Consider the following 13,327-nt stretch of genomic DNA (forward strand, 5'->3'; position numbering starts at 1 on the left):
TCCTACAGCGCGCAGGACGCGACTGGAAACCAAATGGAGAAAAAGAAAGAAAGAAGATGAAGCAAAGAAGCTCGACCCGCACAGCACAGAGCAGGAAGTTACAGCAGCAGCAGGCCCAGTCAAGTGTTGATTAACATTAACCTACTACTAAGGGCTGCTTAGTACTTTTAATATACAGCATAAGGTAAAATGTTAGGGATGTGGATATTTAAAGTGTCAAAGTGAGTTAAAAATCTGTCATATTTCAGACATTAGCCTCCCCCTAATTTATAACAACCTGTAAAAACTTTTCTTGATCACACACCAGACTACATGTGAAAACTATAACTTTTATGATAGAAAATAATAGAAATAATGCTGCCACTTTCTAATAAGACACTTCTTTATGTAAGTGTAAGTATGTGAGTTATAAATAATTGCTTTATTACTGGTGGATAAATCGTTTAATAATGCTTTTTGGATTAGTCTTCATCCTTTAGTAAAAACAGCTTTTCGGTTGCCAGGTTGTTAAAAGTGTGTTTGACTACCAACATGCGTAACTGCAGACTTGATGGATAAAAAACTATTTGTTAATGACTTTAAATTAAAATTAAATGTGTTGTAAATTAGTGTAAACACAGTGCATCTGGTCATCAATGGATATTTATAATTGCACACCCAACTATACTAATATGTATTGCTACATTATTAGTGAATAGAAAGGATAAACACCAAGCAAAGGGATTTCACAACATGGCAACCCAAAGGTTGTTCTTATAAATGGCTTATAACTGTTCTATAAAACATTAGTAAATTATTTATTAACTATAAAAGTGGTACCACAATTGTATTTTTCACCTTAGAAAACACAAGATTACTTTACTTTACATCCATTAAATCAAAGGTTCCCCAAAATGCTTTCACAATGTCTGCCGGACACCATCTTACATTAAGATCAGACGAGAACAATATATTCTTAGTTGTTTCTGGATACAATCATCAAAAAGTTATATATCTCAGTTTGTCTGATCACGTCTCATTAAAAAAGTTAATTATGTGTGATTTCAAACCATCCTTGCTTCCCTGTCTGATCCGTGTACTACAAGCTCTTTTCTACATAACAGGAAACTGCTCTCCCTGTTTCCTGCACAGCCCAACTTCACATCCTCAGCAGTGTATGGACATCAGGATCACATGTAACCCCTCTGTGCATTGACTGTGACTCACTGGGGGTGAAGTAAGGGAAGCTATTCTTACTCTTGAATTGTGATCAGCTGCTGGAGATTTATTACACTACAAACATATATGCTGTGTGTCAGAGATTCAATAGCAACAAACAGAAGCATAAAAATGAGGAGCGGCTCTGATAGGGGGCGGGTATGGGGGGGGTCAGTACAGCAGTAGGAAGGGAAAAAGGGAGCAACATGATTTGGTGCCATTCGCATTGATAAACGGACTGACCTCACACCTTTAAATAACCCTTTTTTAAAAGAGCGTGATAAAAATGTAATCCCAGTGTTACACACAGTAAACTACACATCGCTCTAAAATAGGCTAATCCTGGTCAAACAGCACAGAAGAGTCCTCCTGGTAAACTGAAGCTTTCCCCGACACCACCCAGAGGCTCTCTGCGCTGATGAGGCTGAACAACACAATGAACAATCTCGCCTTAAATTTGTATGCATCACACTTTAAGGTCAAACATCAATCCACAGCTACACAAGGGAATCCATACACATCAGTCCACAGCTATAGTGGCATATTACTGTAAATATGTTGTACTGTGTGTCTGTACTACACACAAAATGCAAAACCTGCAACAAAAATAAACACACTAACTCATCCTAATTAGTTTAAGCAGTGAGGTCCCAGAGTGCTTCTTTCAGTGTGCTGCTCTTGAGACAGTATTGTCACTAACAGAGTGTTCGGCTCATTGAAAAACATTACGTGGCTGCACCTTTGACCACCTTGTTGTCGCTGCAATAATTGTGTTTTCATATTGAGTCAATAAAGGGGAGGAAGGTGGGCTCTGCAGCCTGCAGCACGAGAGAATAATGACAGATCCCCTGACAAACATGGCTGATATGAAAACATGTTTTGGGATGGGGGGTTCCCCACACACACACATACACACACACACACACACACACACACACACACACAAGGATGGCTAAAGCATAAGGCTGGCGATACGTGGATATTGTAAAGAAATCCAATGCAAAGACCAGAACAAACAATGTGTTAGATTCTCCCTCAAGACTTTACGATTTCCCCTGTGGCTCTCAGCCAGAAGCCCATTTGTTCTTGCTCAAGAGGTGAATATATAAAATGGATTTCAATAGATTTTCAGCTGACTTTACTCAAACAGGAGTAAATTATGCTTTTGACGGGGACTTTTTTATGCTGTGGAATAATGCACAATTGTTTTCTAAAGAGTATTTACAATAACAGGACGGTGTTTGTGAGATCGAACCACAATGAACTACAGTGTCCATGTTCATCGTAGTGACTTTGTAGAGTAGAGTGTAGAACAGTGGAGCTCTATGGGACAGAAGGACAAACTATTATTATGGCTTTTGCTAGACAAACAATACTTGTAAGGATCAAGCTCTTGTTGATTTTGTTCTATTTAATGGGATTTGTCAACAATAAATAATAAATATCTTCAGAACTAGTCTTTAAAGTTTTGAGTATTTCCTCTAAATATAAATCTTGCAGTGTTTCAGAGCGTAAGTGTGTGCTGATCATTTTAACCTGCTGCACTACACACTGCTGTTCCCCTCTTCAAATCAAAATGAATGAATTCAACACATAATCAATAAATTGTCCTTATTCTACGTAGATCTCTCCCATAAAAGGGTTGGGATGCTCCAGGTCCAGGTCAGGCGAACATACAGCCATGATATATTGGATGTGTAAAGTAACAGTATTGAACAATGTCAGTATGTTTTTAGAAACAAATTAGAAAAACAATTTGAGCCATGTGCAGCCTGAACCCTGAGGTCCATCTCTGTCTGTGTGTCTCCTGTTTGCGTCAGGCGAGGAAAGAGTGTGTCTCCTCCTCTCTCCTGCTCTGAGGTGAAACAATAAGACTGGGGCTTTAAAAAGGAACTCCATCTTGATATACTCCTTCCTGTGACTGTTTTCAAGTATTTCAGCAAAACTAGAGCACGGAGGGCGTAGGCACCAAACTAAAGGATCATTCCAGTTATGTTCAACCTGGGCCTCATTGTCCTACTTTTTGACATCATCACAGATTTGTAAGGTTTAAAAGAAATAGCACTATTACATTTTCTGACTCATTCTTTTCTTTTTACTTGTAGGCCTATTATAACAAAAGAATTAGGGTCCATGAACACAAGAAGTTCTTAAGCCTAGACTTCCCTATGTGTTTTATTTAAAGGGCCAGTGTGCAGTATTAGTATCTATTCGCAGAAATGGAATATAATATTCATAACTATGTTTTCATTCGTGTATAATCACCTGAAACTAAGAATTGTTGTGTTTCTGTTACATTAAAATGAGCCCTTCATATCTACATCCACGTTTCTACTGTAGCTAAGAACGAACAACAAAAACACTCCACACGCTTATAAAACTGTGGTAACGCCGGCCGACGCCAACATTTTTGGTGGCCTCTGAGCGAGATGAAGCTCTTGAAAGATACCGCAGCTCCTCGAGCACCACGGTTTAACACTCGGTGGCTCTTTACCCCAGTTCTGTAAAGGGAGGGGTGAGCGGAGGGGTATTCAGTTGATTGCAATCTGCAACTACAAGGCTCGATGCCACCAAATCCTACACACTGTCCTTTAAGCTTCAACATTATGAATGATGTGAATTATTTAACTGTTTTCTGTAATGTGGTTCAAGATAGTATAATTATGTATTTAGTGTAACTTGAAAATTAGATATTTTTTAATCAGTATTGCATATTAAAATTACTTTCTCCAAAGAAATAAAGGAGCTATTAGACACATATTTTGGTTGCAATGAGCACAAACTGAAAGAATAAAGGAACTAAGTGGTTACTATTACCATAAATCCACACAGATTTCTACTTTTACAAAATACGTAAGTAAACATGAAACAGAGAAAACACAGACGCACATTTGTGTATCCTTGGAAAGTATTGTTGACTTTTGTTTTCTTTGGCAACACTGAATCCTATAAACTCGAGTATTTGAACCAATAGGATTCAGGAACAAACTCTTGTGTCATGGCTGTCTAATTTTAGTTTCCCTTCATGACAAGGAAGAAAACACAGCTGGAGGGTTGTTTTTGTTCTTCTGTGAGAACTTTCTGACAAGTGCACAATAGGGTTAGTTCTGACAAAGGAAAGCTGTAAAAATAAGATTTATGACGTAAATTGTTTTACATTTATCTATTATATTACGTTTGTAGTTCTCTTTCTTGTCTTAATGTGTTTAATTCTTCACACAAATTAGAGCATGACAGCTATTTACCTCGATATGAACTAATAATAGCACATAGCTTTAATTGAATAATAAAGAGTCCAATATTTGAGAGGCTGAAAATTACTTTAGCGATAAATCGATTATCAAAATAGTTTATTTTACTGTCGATCGACTAATCGATTACTTCACTAATCGTTACAGTTCTATAACTCACAATGGACTGTTCAAAAGAAAAGAGTCTAAAACAATGAAGCAGAAACAGGGATAATCTTTTATTATCTTCCTTGTCAAAACCTGGCGCCTACATTTCCCACAATGCAACTCTCCTGCTCAGAGTTTAGTCAGAGATTCGGGTGTGTTCTGCTTGCAGAGGCTAATGTAGCCTCGATACAAAAGCAGAGATGAAGAGGAATTGATTAAATATGTAAATATATCATAAACTATCAAGTGAGGACACGTTGGAGTGTTTTCCTTGAATCTTCTGAGGAATTTCAGCACAGCTTTGACTCACGACAATAAACAAAAGGACAATATGATTAAGTCATCTGTGCTGTATGGAAATATTTTAACAAAATATAAAACATAAATGTCTGTTATTGATGATTAGCAATGCCTCATATTGTCAGTCAACATACCTGCACATCCCGTATTTGTACACTGGCTTTTACATTTTCTATGCTGAAGGAATTCAAAGGCATAATGCACATTAAAGCATTGCTGAGATTTATTAATCAGCTTTGACTTTCAGCAAATGTATCACTGTTGATTTAAGTGACAGCTATTACTGAACAATACATCCGTCAGGTTGATGTCATTGGAGGCAATACGTCTAATGACCATATTAATGTGAGCACAGATCATACGTCAATAATAATAATAATAATAAATTGTATTTGTAAAGCGCCTTTCAAAGCTAAAAGCAATCTTAAGGTGCTAAAATGCAGGACAACAACAACAACAACAACAACAACAACAACAACAACAGACATAAGATTTTACGGAAAGGCTTTTGTGAAGAGAAAGGTTTTTAGGCTCTTCTTGAAGGAGTCGGTGGCCTGTGGAGCCCTCAGGTGTTCTGGGAGGGGATTCCACAGGTGAGGATCCCTTTAAAACCACACTGGATAATCTGAACTGACCCTCTGTCAGGAGTGCAATGTGTGTGCATTGGACAATACAGGCGATGGAAGTGAATTTAACACCGCAGAATTACAGCAGCTCAGTCAAAACCTCAGGATTAATACGTCCAGCGAACCTGTCACCTGCCACAAAGACACTTTATATACTGTCACTATACTGAAGGGAGTTTTACGTCTCTTTTCATGAATATGTAAAACGTTTTTTTTTTTGCAAAGATCAGGAAATCACTTGTTTTCTATCTTTAACAACAGTTTAAGCACATTAACTTATCTGCCCGTATCACCGTTTGTAAAACAAATACTGAGCGTTAAATGAAAAGATTGAAACCGTACAACTCTCATGTCTGTCTGACATCCCGGAGCCGGGTAGCTTAGCATTCAGACGGAAGTAACAAAACCCACCAACTAGCAATTTTAAAATGTATAATATGTAACATTTCCACATTAAAATGTTTAATATCCACTAAACCTATGTTATGTATGCTGTTCAGTTGTGTACTTTCTTTATCCCAAATGTTTTCAGTAACAGCCCATTTCATTTGGTCGACAAACTCTGTCTCTGTTCAAACTCCCGTGTTTTGTTATTGTTTTGAATGAGAGACCCAAAATTGTAAGAACAAATTGCATATTGTGCATTTAAAGCTCACTCATTAATCAACACTTTAGATCTCTTTGGAATAATCTGTACAAAAAACATGTGTGAAAATGTGACACGTTGTGACGGCGGTTATGTGCCAGGCCATTACTTGGCAGGGAACAGTAACTTCCTGAGTTTCCACTAACAATAAAACAGCTAATTGTCATTTTTACAAAGATTTATCAAACAATATATAACGTTTTATTTAGTGCACTTTATAGGTGCTGGTAGTAGTACTTTTTGTTTTACCATCAGACAGATCCAGGCTATCTCTTTCGCTCAGTGTTTGTGCTAAGCTCAGCTAACTATCTGCTGCCTGTTCATTCAAGTGTATCAATCTTCTCATCCAACAAGCGAAACTGTCAGATTTTCAGACATTTCTTTTTAACATAACTATAAATCCTACTATCACTTTGTGTGTGTGTTTAGAATCAGATGTTTACTGTGGACTGGCAAACTGCAATTTAAGTTTCATGAATAATGAAGAGGAATACAGGGAGGATATATTCTGGTTTGTACAGGCAACATTAATCTTCTACTGCATGGACACATTGAGATGCATGTAGCAACTTAACAGCTCTTGGATCTAACAATCAATACCGGCCATGTGACACCGGAGCGAGCAAGACTGACATCGTGCTGCCAAGAAACAATGCATCCTGCCTTTAAAGCATCTAAATTAGACAAAGTCACTGACAGTCACATTTCATCATTAAACTTACCTCCGTGATCTGACAACACTGAACACACTTAAACATTTACTTATCAGCTGCTGCCTCATGTGTGACTCCTAAATCCACCCAAAATAGTTTTATCGATTAAGGAAGATGTTGTTAACACAGTACTCTTTCCCATTATAGATAGAGCAAGTTGGCATTTAAAATAGAGATGAGACAAGGAGATCCACTAGAACGTAACGTATATAAGAGTAGGGTTACTCCAGAAAGTGAAATCAACGCACCAGTCTCAAGCTTTTGCTTTGACTAAAGCAAAATACCATCAGGAGAAGTTTGGTGTTAGGAAACGAAAGCTAACAAACACCAGGTGTGCCAGCTGATTGCATTCATCAGGCTGATAATGTCACGAGCCTACACAGCATGTAGGAACAATCAAAACAGCACATGTCTACTCCACATATACATCAACACATAACAACGTCCATGGCTGTCATCGTCACGGTTAAAGAAAGGTTTACATCTGTTGATGACAAATTATTCATGTGTTAAACATCTGACTAATATTAAGAAACTGATTTTGACTCCTTCCACAAAGTTGGAAGAAAACTCATGAAAAATAACTGATCGAAGTAAATATTGGGACATCATTAAATAGTCATGACTAAATAAGAAAACAATCTAATTTAAGGTGATAAAAACAAAACACCCATAGTTATTATCGGGTTCTTATTATAATTCATTATAATGGGATTATACATTAAATTTAAAAACATTTTGTGTGTTGTTCTTGCATAGATTTAATGCTATTTCTTTATGTTTTTCACTTTACTTAAAGCACCCAATGACCACTGAATGTATAATCTCATTATAATTCATTATAAAAATGTTATAATATATTACAACTGTGGGAATTATAATGCACTATGACCCTTGGGACAACTAAACATTTTTGGTGAGGGACAATTAAGAAGAATTATGATACTTGACCTCATAACACATTATAAATATAAATATTATATTATAGTGCCTTGAGAATGCTTTTAGCTTTGAAAGCGCTTTATAAATACAATTTATTATTATTCTTATTATTATAAAATGCTTTTAATGTGTTGTGATTATTGTTATAAAGCATTGCAAATATTCATGAGTGCTTATAACTATAATTATACAGTGCTATGAGCAGATTATAAAGCATTATAAGTATGTTTATATTGTATTTTAGACATGGGCGTGTGACCGGACTTGCTGCATCTGTTAAGTGCAGGTAGGCTGCATGCTGGGTGGTTTAGAGCAGGCAGAGGGTGAGAGCGGACTGCCAATGAGTCCACAGTCTCTTTCCTTCCTTTTTCACTCCCTTTCTCCCTTTCTCCCTTTCACACAAGCAGAATTTATGAGGCCATTACGAGTGTGCATGCAGTGTCAACAGTGCCCAGCTAATATCTTTACCCAGCACCGTGAGGAGCCTGTCAGACAACACATGCACCGCCCAGGAGACAAACTGCCCTCCCAGCTCTCAGTTCAGCTGAACACACACGTTTAAACACTTAATACAAATTTACTTTGCCTCAGCCTTTCAAACACATTAATTGGCTTCTTTCAGGTAACTTAAATGTTGAATTCAGCCCAAGCCTCCACTTATTACGATCCGATTTGTCATTAAAGAAGGAAACTAAAACCTGGTCAGATGCCCAGAGGATTAAAATCAACACAGTGCACCTTGTAACACACCGACATTTAGAGATATATTCAGGTAAGTGCTAACTAAAGTGTTTAGCACTAAGCAAAATATGCACTAAAGCTGGTATCAAATGTCTGGGCATATTGGTAATCTTGTTCTTGATTTTAATAAATGTTTGCCATTTTAAAACTGTTTTATTCAAGTAACATTCTTGTAATGGACCAAAAAGAACAATGTGAGAGTTTGTCAGTGGTAATCTCTGACTTCTCTACCCTGTCTGTGGCTCTCAGCCCCAAGCCTGTTCCTCTGAAGTCACACGTCCCAAATGTAGTTTTATTATTAAAAAGGCTCAATCGTTTACCAAAGCAGCTGGGCACTGTAGTTTTAGTTAACAATACTCAAACAGGGGTAAATTGTGTATTTGTTGTGGATAGTTTTCAGCTGCAGGGTATTGCAGATCTAGTGAATATGTACAGCACAGACTCAGTGCTACAGTGCCCATGTTCATCACGCAATTAAGTAAGTACATTTACTCAAGTACTGTGATTAGGTACAATTTTGAGTAGGGGTGGGCAATATATCGAATATACCCGATGTAGATGTAGTAAATGAGTATCATATAAGCAGCTGGCATGAGACTCACTTTAGTAAACTATAGTACGTACTGCCAATTGTGTTGGTTTCTTTTGCTAAATGAAAAAAGGGGTTTTGTAGAAAGCATGTTTATGTTTCCTAAAGTAAGATGTAAGTATCAGGATTCAGCCCGGAGCTGCCACAGCCCCAGTGTTAACAGTGTGGTCAACAGAAAGCAAAGGTGTTATTTACGACATAAAATCAGACGCCCCATGATGTGAGTTGAACAGCCAAATGCTGTCATTAGAGACTCCACGGGGTCTTTGCCCCTCTTTATGTGTCCCATCTGCTGTTAGTGAAACACTGCAGCAGGCCTGCCATCAAGCTCACTGGCACCAGTCTGTATTACATGTGGCTGTTTGACACAACACAGCAGGAGTGGCATTATGGCCTGGTGGCAAGAGCGGCTCAATAGCTGCAGCAGCATTAGCTCCCATTACGCACACACCAACTCATTACAGCTCACCGTGGGGTGATTCTGTCAGAGGGACGCGAGCCTCCATCTGAATAACAGCGTCTCACAGTGTGGAGGTGGCGATACACGCCAGTGGAAGACGCAATTCACTGATGGACCTTTAATGAAGCCCACAGCAGCAGTGCTCTTGTTGAGCAGAGTGGGATGTTGAGGCAATAATGTGTTTTAATTGTCTGCCCTATGGACATTGCTCTGACTTGAAAGCATATGGTCAAATAAGTCTTATTTCTTTATGTGCAAATGTTGTCCTCTAAACTATGAACATTGTACTTCCAAGGACCTGTTTTTGATTTGAGGTACAATGTGACATCATTCATTTTTATTTAACGCACAATATGTAATTTTCTGCCACTAGGGGTCTCTCGATTAAAACAATGACAAAAGATGGAGTTTGGTGGCGTTGGAATGTAGCGTGGGATCATGGGAGTTGTTGTCTTCATCACCATTTCCATCAGTTTCTCCCGGTTAGGATTCTTTCATTGTTGATTGTTCAGGAAGTTTTGACCAGAAGCCGAATTATCCATAGAGGTCCAACCCTAACCCTCCAAAACCAACAGACCTGGTGATTGAAAACGGTAAAAACACTGAATAAAGCAGTTTCACAAATCTGTGTTTCTCCAACACTGTTCAGCTGCCGGTAACATTTGATTTACTCATCTTGTTTCTCTGATCATTTAAGGGCCAGACGTCCGATGTCTGAAATCCTCCATCTGGTTAAAATATATAGTTTAAAACGGCCAAGATCTAAAAAGTGTAAATGTGCCTTAAACTGGATAAAAAGTAAATGTATGACGCACCGAATCAAATGGACCGTTACCTTGATTAAAATTTCGGATTCCTCTAGGTTTGAAAATTATTGGAAACATTTGGGATAATGTATTTACACAACTTAACAGCATAGGTCAAGTGGTTTTAGACATTTTAATGCGAAAATGTTACATAATACACATAAGTTGTAGTGGTAGAAACACAATTATTTACTAGAAATGCTTTTTGTGCTCACTGTAATAAATAATTGTAGCAGAAATAATAATAATAGTAACCAAAGTGATGAAACGGGCTCAGAAATGTGATGTATCACTGCATTTCATTTAGTTTATATCATGTGGTATTTCTATGAGGACAACTGATAACAAGTTGAACTCCTGCAGCGCTCCACAGCTGAGATAAGCACAAAGAAGAACAACTTGCATCCCAAAGCGAGAATCACGTCATGTTGGGAGGAAATGAAACCAACCAGCTACCATCTCAGGTGGTACAGAACAGAAGGTGAAATTAATTTAGATGGATAAACTTGCTTACGTATCAGAAATGAAATGTAATAAGCTCTAATGAATGCTCGTTTTTTCCACTTGTCTCTCTTTCAGTCTAGCCGGACCTTGCAAAAAGCCCCCTATTGTTTTATGACTCCACTGAAAAACAAATCTCAAAGTAACTTTAACACTTGTCTAGCAGTTTTCTATCAATGTTTTCTTATACTAGTGTGTGTGTCTTTCTGACACCTGAATGTTGCATGTTTTGTTGTCTTGAACAACTACACAAAAAAACAGACATTGAGTTATTTGGTTACAATAATGTGGTAGCCATTTTATATTTTTATATCTGTATATATACACACACACAAACACACACACATACTAACGCTGTCCCATTGTTCTTTAACCATATCATAGGAGTTTGAGGCTCTTCTCAAACATCTCATAATCAACACAGGTTATTAGGCCACTGTCATGATCGTGATTTTGTATATCCTGTTTTATTTTGAAGTGTTCACTCCCCATTATGTCATGTCTAGTTGTACTTCCTGTCTAGTGTGTTCGCCTCTCTCTGTGATTGTTGATTTGTTCCTCCTGTGTCCGTTCACCTTGCCCTTGTGTTTTAGCTTCTCTCCCCAGCTGTGTCTCGTTCCCCTCGTTTAATGTCTGTGTATATATCCCTGTCTGTCCCAGTGTTCCTTGTCAGTTCGTCATCTAAGTGTCACCCTTGCAGATGCTGCCTCGTGCTTCCTCGTGCTTCCTCGTGCTTCCTCGTGCTTCCTCGTGCGGGTGTCACGACTCTGGTCTCCGCCCTTAGCTCCTGTACCTCAGCATGTAATCGAGCATTCTCATTCTCCAGCCCGGACTCCAGAGTGGCTCCGCCGGCATCCAGTCCGGCCTTTCCGCCAGCCTCTTGAGCGGCTACATTTCCAACATAAACTGTTTAATTAGGTCTACTTTATAGTCTTGTAGGGGTGTAATAATATCTATGAAGTATTATATTGAATAAATTGGCCTCTGGCTTACCTGATATATATAAACCACATTGTTGGAATTAATCCTCTCATGTGTCTTCATCAAATATACAACCCAGGTTTTCTTCCCATGCCACCCTAAGAGTTTTACAACCATTGTTATTTACCAAAGGACATATTTCCCTTACGATTAATTATTGTGGAAGTGAACTGTTCCTTTTACACAGTGTCTAATTAGAAAATATTTATAATAATGCCCCTATAGATTGAATATTTCACTCATTCTGTTATAGGAAAGTAAATTGCCGTCTTCAAATAGATTAGCATTCTAATACTTCTTTTTTAACCACTGAGCACAATAACATGTCTGTTTAACTATTCTTATTTTGGGGTTGTAACATATGGATGCATATTTTTTAATTATTATGAGGGATCTTACATTTTTCTCATGTACTTCTTGCCTATCTTTGAATGTGCTAGGGTGGGATTCATTCTGCGTGTTTTTTGTAATGTTTCTATGATTTATAAATCTGTTAAGAATTTCCAAAAAAGTTATTTCCTCACCATCTGTCCTGAACAAATGATCTGAACATTTGCATTAGTGTTCCAGTTATCTTTTGGCTTTTGGAGTATCCCAGTTACGTGTTGTGCATGTGGCTTATTATCCTTAATGGAGTCAGTGGTATTCCCTTTATTCCCTTCACTTGTTTTTATATTAATGTTGGTCACTTCTTTGAGAAACCTAAACTGATCCTATAAGCTCAAAATCCTGTCTCTTTGGACTATTTGTGTCTCTTTTGTTGCGTTGTAAAATGGAGTACCCCTTCCAATATCAACGATTCATGCAGCTCGCTGAACAAGTTGCAGAATCCACCCTGGGATTGACAATTTATGAGTTTGATTCCCTCTCCCAGTTTGTGAGTCCAGTCCCCAGTTTGGTCATTAAAACTCTGCATCATAAAACTGCTCCAAGAATTAAAAACCTCTTTTAGACGAGTGTCTTATCTGAGAACCTGGGCCTCATTGGATTTACACCAGCAGTAAACTGTGCAGATTCTGGGGAAGACCTGTGTGGTGTTACAGGACAAGCAAAGCAAAGAGACTCAGGAAGTCATTTCAGACAGGTAGTTAAGGTTCAGTTACGTAATCTGATTAATTAGACTGAAGACATTGAATTTCTTAAATGGTTTCAATATTGTACACATTTAAAGAGCTTTCCTTTGAAAATACTGAAATGCATGTACCATACATTTGTTCATTTAGGAGTTTTAAATAACCATTGGTGTTCTTTTTATAAATTGTTTGGTTTGTTTAACAACTGGGTGCATGTTCCCCTTTTAAAAAAAGCTTTCATATTGTTAGTACATGGAGACATGTCTTTCAAATAAAAACATCTGTTAGACCTAGCATCTTACTGCTGCTGGATGGAGCTGTTACAGATCAATACAGAAACAATCCAGGGCAGGT

Source organism: Cottoperca gobio, chromosome 5 (genome assembly GCF_900634415.1).
Source record: "Cottoperca gobio chromosome 5, fCotGob3.1, whole genome shotgun sequence".
Taxonomy (NCBI): domain Eukaryota; kingdom Metazoa; phylum Chordata; class Actinopteri; order Perciformes; family Bovichtidae; genus Cottoperca; species Cottoperca gobio.